This window comes from Piliocolobus tephrosceles, chromosome 8 (genome assembly GCF_002776525.5).
Source record: "Piliocolobus tephrosceles isolate RC106 chromosome 8, ASM277652v3, whole genome shotgun sequence".
In the NCBI taxonomy this organism is placed as follows: domain Eukaryota; kingdom Metazoa; phylum Chordata; class Mammalia; order Primates; family Cercopithecidae; genus Piliocolobus; species Piliocolobus tephrosceles.
Genome location: NC_045441.1, coordinates 5,774,817 through 5,781,206, shown reverse-complemented (window position 1 = coordinate 5,781,206; position 6,390 = coordinate 5,774,817).

Below are 6,390 nucleotides of genomic sequence, written 5' to 3'. Positions count from 1 at the left end.
TACAATAATTCTGTTATTCATTTCCTTAATAGTATAAATGTCAATATATTATTCAGGTTAAAAATAGTCAAATTGGCTGGGTGTGTGGCTCACACCTGTAATCCCAGCACTTTGGGAGGCCGAGGTGGGCAGATCACCTGAGGTCAGGGGTTTAAGACCATCCTGGTCAATGTGGTGAAACCCCATCTCTATTAAAAATACAAAAATTAGCCAGGTGTGGTGGCGCATGCCTGTAGTCCCAGCTACCCGGGGAAGCTGAGGCAGGAGAATCGCTGGAACCCGACAGGTGGAGGCTGTAGTGAGCCGAGATCGCTCCCTTGCGCTCCAGCCTGGGCAACAGAGTGAGACTCTGTCTCCAAAAAAAAAAAAAAATCAAATGAAAGTCAAATTAGCTCAAGGAGAATAGCCTCATTAATAATTTTCTAATTAATTATATTGTAAACAAGTAGTTTTAAGCCCACAATGACGTAAAAGTAACATTTTGCTTCATGATTTTCTTTTAAATGTAAAAGGCCAAGATCAAGAAGTCTCTAAGTGATGAAAGAGTCTCCAAAATGAATTTTCAATCTACTGGAAAAGGGGTCACCTTTTTTTCATCTGAGAGCCGTAAGTATTTTAATGATAGAACCTTAATATTTACAAACTGTTGCTTATGAATTATATAATGTCTATACAGTTTTACAACCATCTTTTTTAAATTTTTATTTTCTTAGAGGCAGAGTCTCGCTATGTTGTGCAGGCTGGTCTTGAACTCCTGGGCTCAAGCGATCCTCCCCCCTCGGCCTCCCAAGTACCTGGGATTACAAGTAGGCATCACCACGCCCAGCACAACTGTCTTTTTAAACAATGAGGCTGGTATAGCTGCTTCCATTTCTCCTCCCTGGTTTGGAGTTCAAGTTCAAGGCATGACCTTGCTGTGCTGACTCAGTCTGTTAGGGCAGAGGCCGGGATGGGACAGCTGGGCCTCCCCTGGGCCCTGCGCGCCCATCTCAGAGTCTGCTGCTGTTGACTGTATTGTTTTCTTCCAGGTGACTTTTCTCTCTCCAGGGTCTCATTCTCTTTGAGTTTTAAAGGTGCTCAAATTAAAAACAACAAACAACCCTTATTTACTTCCTCATCCTCCTCTTTTATTATGTTTTCCTTTATCCTGGGAAGATGGCTCTTGAGGCCTCTCTCTCTGCTCACTGCACTTCCTCCCTTCTGGTTTGATTCCTCAGTCCCGTCTGTGTGAACTTCCAACCTCACGCCTCTCCTTTCCTCAGGGTCATCCAGTGATGATCAATGTCATGGGAATTTTCCGCTGTCACTTTGCTGGCTTTGCCAATTGCATGTGGCCTTGTTTCCATGATTAAACAAGCCCTGGTGTTTCTCCCTTTTCTTTTTCTTTCTTTCTTTTTCTTTTTTTTGGAGACAAGGTCTTACTTTGTCACCTGGACGGGAGTGCAGTGGTGCCACCATAGCTCACTGCAACCTCCACCTCCTGGGTTCAAGCAATTCTCCTGCCTCAGCCTCCCTAGTGGCTGGGATTAGAGGCACCTGTCACCGTGCCTTGTATTTTTAGTAGAGAAGGGGTTTCATCATGTTGGCCAGGGTGGTCTCAAACACCTGACCTCAGGTGATCTGCCCGCCTTGGCCTCCCAAAGTACTGAGGTTACAGATGTGAACCCAACTGCGCCTGGCCTTTTTTTTTTTTTTAAAGAGTTGGGGTCTTGCTATGCTGCCCAGGCTGGTCTTGGACTCCTGGGCCCAAGTGATCCTCCCACCTTGGTGTCCCAAAGCCCTGGGATTACAGGTGTGAGCCACCGTACCTGGCCATCCCCCTTCTCTGACGGTGTCTCTCTCTGGCTGGCCACCCACTCAGTGGTGAACTTTTAAAGGCTCCATCCCAAGCCCTTGTCCTCTCCGAGGCCTCCCCCGTGTGTCAGCTCTGCAGTGCCCGTCATTTCCCGTCACCCCTTCTCTAATGGAGTCTTCCCGTCAGCACACATGTGCCTCATATGCCCAGTTAGGAAAATCTCTTCTCTTGGCCGTGTGCCGTGGCTCATGCCTGTAATCCCAGCACTTTGGGAGGCCGAGGCGGGTGGATCCCGAGGTCAGGAGTTCGAGACCAGCAGGGCCAACATAGTGAAACTCCATCTCTACTAAAAAAAAAAAACTAGCTGGGTGTGGTGGCGCACGCCTGTAGTCCCAGCTACTCGGGAGGCTGAGGTGGGAGAACTGCTTGAACCCCAGAGGCAGAGGTTGCAGTGAGCCGAGACCACACCGCTGCACTCCAGCCTGGGCGACAGAGTGAACTGAGACCACACCACTGCCCTCCAGCTTGGGCGACAGAGTGAGACTCTTGTCTCAAAAAAAAAAAAAAAAAAAAAAGGAAAGGAAAATCTTCCGTCACCTTCCCCTCTAGATCCCACTTTCCTTCCCTGCTCCCTTTGCTGATGCATCCTAGGGAGCTGTATACATGCAACACCTTCTCCACGACCTCTCCTGTGTCTTCTTAGCTTGCTCCACATGGCACTGCCCTCCCCAGGCCACTGAAGGCCCCTCTTCATCAGCAGTGCCTCCATGTTGCCACCCCCAGGAATCCTGCCGTCACTTGAACCGATCTCTCCATAGTCAGGAAAACCGTCAGCTTCTTGAAACACTCTTTGCGTTCGGCCTCCGCGACCCCTCGATGTCCCAGGTTCTTCTCCGTCTGGTGCGAGTCCGTGGGTTGTGTCATTTTCTCCCGCAGAGCTCGGCGTCCCGGCAGAGGCAGGGCGTTCCTGCAGCGCCGTAACAAGATGCGCAGTTCCTGGAACAGAAATAGAGCTGGAAGTGGAACCCCAGCTAATGTGCTTTCCTGTTGATCTGATGATCTCTGGTCCCAGCTCCAACTGGATTTTGCCCTGGATCTCTCTGGTCATTCCTGAAGTCCGGTGTGCCATTCACCAGGCCTGTGGCTCCTGCCCTGTCTCCTGTCAAGGGCCCCCTTGACCCACATGGCATCTCTTCCAGTACCATTTCATCGGATTATTGCATGTGGCAGCCGTGACTTACTGTCCTCCTGCTTGTAGGTGTCTAGTTGAGAGTTCATGAATGAACATAAGACAATGTTGCCGCCAGGTGCAGTGGCTCACAGCTGTAAGCCCAGAACTCTGGGAGGCCACAGCAGGAGGATCACTTGTGCCCAGGAGTCTGAGACCAGCCTGGGCAACATAGCAAGCCCCTGTCTCTACAAAAAAAATCAAAATTCACCAGGTATGGTGGCACACTCCTATAATCCCAGCAGCTTGGGAGGCTGAGGCAGGATTGACTGCTTAAGCCCAGGAGCTTGAGGCTACAGTGAGCTGTGATTGCACCACTGCACTCCAGCCTGGGTGCCAGAGCGAGACCCTGTCTCCAAGCAAAAAAAAGGAATCTTCCTTCACACTCACTCTTGTTCCTACCTTAGAGTCCTGGATTGTGTATAATTTGATTTTCTGAATTTTAAAATCTTCCAAGTGACTGGATAACCGGAATTGCTTAAAAAGATGGAAAAAATTATGGTAGTTTAAGATTTAGAGATTCTTTAGCCTAGACAAGAAAGATAGAGAGGGATAACTCTAACTACTAGGAAATTCCTTTTGTGAGAGGGACCGGTTGTCTAGTTCTCTAGGAGAGAGGATTCACTCAGGTACTCAAGGATACTCAGGTATCCTTGTCTTTTTTTTTTTTTTTTTTTTTTTGGGTTAGGCTCGCTCTGTCGCCCAGGCTGGAGTGCAGTGGCCAGATCTCAGCTCACTGCAAGCTCCGCCTCCCGGGTTCACGCCATTCTCCTGCCTCAGCCTCCGGAGTAGCTGGGACTATAGGCGCCCGCCACCTCGCCCGGCTAGTTTTTTTTGTATTTTTAGTAGAGACGAGGTTTCACCGTGTTAGCCAGGATGGTCTTGATCTCCTGACCTCGTGATCCGCCCGTCTCGGCCTCCCAAAGTGCTGGGATTACAGGCTTGAGCCACCGCACCCGGCCGGTATCCTTGTCTTAAAGGGGTTTCAAACTCTGAATAAATACAAGATGTCGAATATTTTGCCCCAAGACCTAGGCTGGGTGAGGTGGCTCATGTCTGTAATCCCAGCACCTTGGGAGGCCGAGATGGGAGGATCACTAGAGCTCAGGAGTTTGAGACCATGGGCAACATAGCAAAACCTTGTCTCTACAACAAAAATAATAATTAGCTGGGCGTGGAGGCACCCACCTGTGGTCCCAGCTACTTGGGAGGCTGAGGTGGGAGGATCACTTGAGCCCAGGAGATGGAGGCTGCAGTGAGCCATGATGGTGCCTCTGCACTCCAGCCTGGATGACAGAGCGAGATCTTGTCTCACAACTAAAAATATTAGCCTTGTGGTGCATTGCTCTATTCTCAGCTATCAGGGAGGCTAAGATGGGAGGATCACTTGAGCCCAGGAGTTGCTCCAGGCTTCGGTGAGCCATGGTCACACCACTGTACTCCAGCCTGGGCAGTAGAGTGAGACCTTGTCTCAAAAACAGAGCAAGAAACAAGGGTTTATTATTCTTGAAACACGGAAAATTAAAATATCAGAAAACCCAAATTCTTAAGATATTTAGGAAAAAAAGAGGTGGCCAGGCGCAGTGGCTCATGCCTGTAATCCCAGCACTTCGGGAGGCTGAGGTGGGTGGATCACCTGAGGTTAAGAGTTTCAGACCAGCCAGGCCAACATGGTGAAACCCCGTCTCTACTAAAAATACAAATATTAGCCGAGTGTGATGGCGCATGCCTGTAGCTACTCAGGAGTTCAGGAGGCTGAGACATGAGAATCACTTGAACCCGGGAGGTGGAGGGTGCAGTGAGCTGAGATCACGCCACTGCACTCCAGCCTGGGCGACAGAGTGAGACTCTGTCTCCAAAAAAAAAAAAAAAAGGTAGCAGGAAACTGAAAGGGAAGGTTGCTAATCCCAGCCAGGGTCTGCTGAGCCCCTGCCTTGTTCCAGGCAGTCATGGGATGGGAGCAGCGTCCTTTCTCCTCTCCCGTCTCCTGGCCGAGGAGAAGGGGGCCCACCGCAGGGAGGCCAGAACGAGGAAAAGCACGCAGACTCCCAGTTACAGCAGGATTGTATTCATGTTCAGCTTCACGAAACTCTATTCCAGAGAAATACGAGAGACCCAAGGATGATCAAAAGGAAGAGTTCAACACGTGGGTCAATAATATGTACGTCTTCTTTGTGAGCACGCTCTTTCACGCGTATAAACGTGAAGAAGCTATCAAGGAGAAAATAAGGGAAGACAGGTTACGCAGCACAGCACGGGCCCAGCAGCGGAAGACAGAAGATGACGAACTGGAAGCAAGGTAACTTATGAGGTTCCTCCGCTCCTTCCCGAGCTGCTCTGTCTATCCTGTGTTCTGTAGCTGCCAGAATGCATCAGGACCAAGTGCTTTCCGGACAAGCCTATCATTTCCTAAGGGCGTCTGTGACATAAAAAGGAATGAGTATTTGGTCTCTGTTCCTGGCAGAGCACCTGAAGCCTTTGTAACTTCCTGAGTAATGGGGTAATGGGAGCATCTTTGGTTCTAATATTTGGTCTTAGTTTCTAGTTTTTTATTTTTAATTTTTTTTTAGATGGGGTCTCACTGTCGCCCAGGCTGGAGTGGAGTGGTATGATCTCAGCTCACTGCAGCCTCTGCCTCCTGGATTCAAGCGATTCTCTTGCCTCAGCCTCCCGAGTAGCTGGGATTACAAGCATGCACCACCACGCCTGGCTAAGTTTTGTATTTTTAGTAGAGACGGGGTTTCACCAGGTTGTCCACGCTGGTCTCAAACTCCTGACCTCAAGTGATCCGCCCACCTTGGCCTCCCAAAGTGCTGGGATCACAGGGTGAGTCACTGCACGCAGCCATTTTCTAGATCTTGCCCCAAGAGCTTCAAAACCTGTGGACTCTCTGGGGTAGTGACTGTCTTTTGTATGATGAGATGACGGGGGGCCAGGGGAGGGGCCCTCGATAGCTTCTTGCTGGAGCTGGTTGCCAGGGAACCAACCAGGAGATTAGAGGATTGGGACTTTCAGCTCCAGCCCAACCTCCCAGGAAGGGAGAGGGGCTGGAGCTCGAGTTCAATAACTGATAGCCAGTGACTTGATCGGGTCTACATATTGGACCCTCCATAAAATCCCCAAACGGGCTGGGCATCATGGCGCATGCCTGTAACCCCAGCGCTTTGGGGGACCAAGGCAGGGGGATCACTTGAGTTTGAGACCAGCCTGAGTAATACAGCAAGACCTCATCTCTACAAAAAATACAGAAATTAGCCAGATGTGGTGGCAGGTGCCTATAGTCCCAGCTACTTTGGATGCTGAGGCAGGAGGATTGCTTGAGCCTGGGAGTTGAGGCTGCAGTGATCTGTGTTTGTGCCACTGCCCT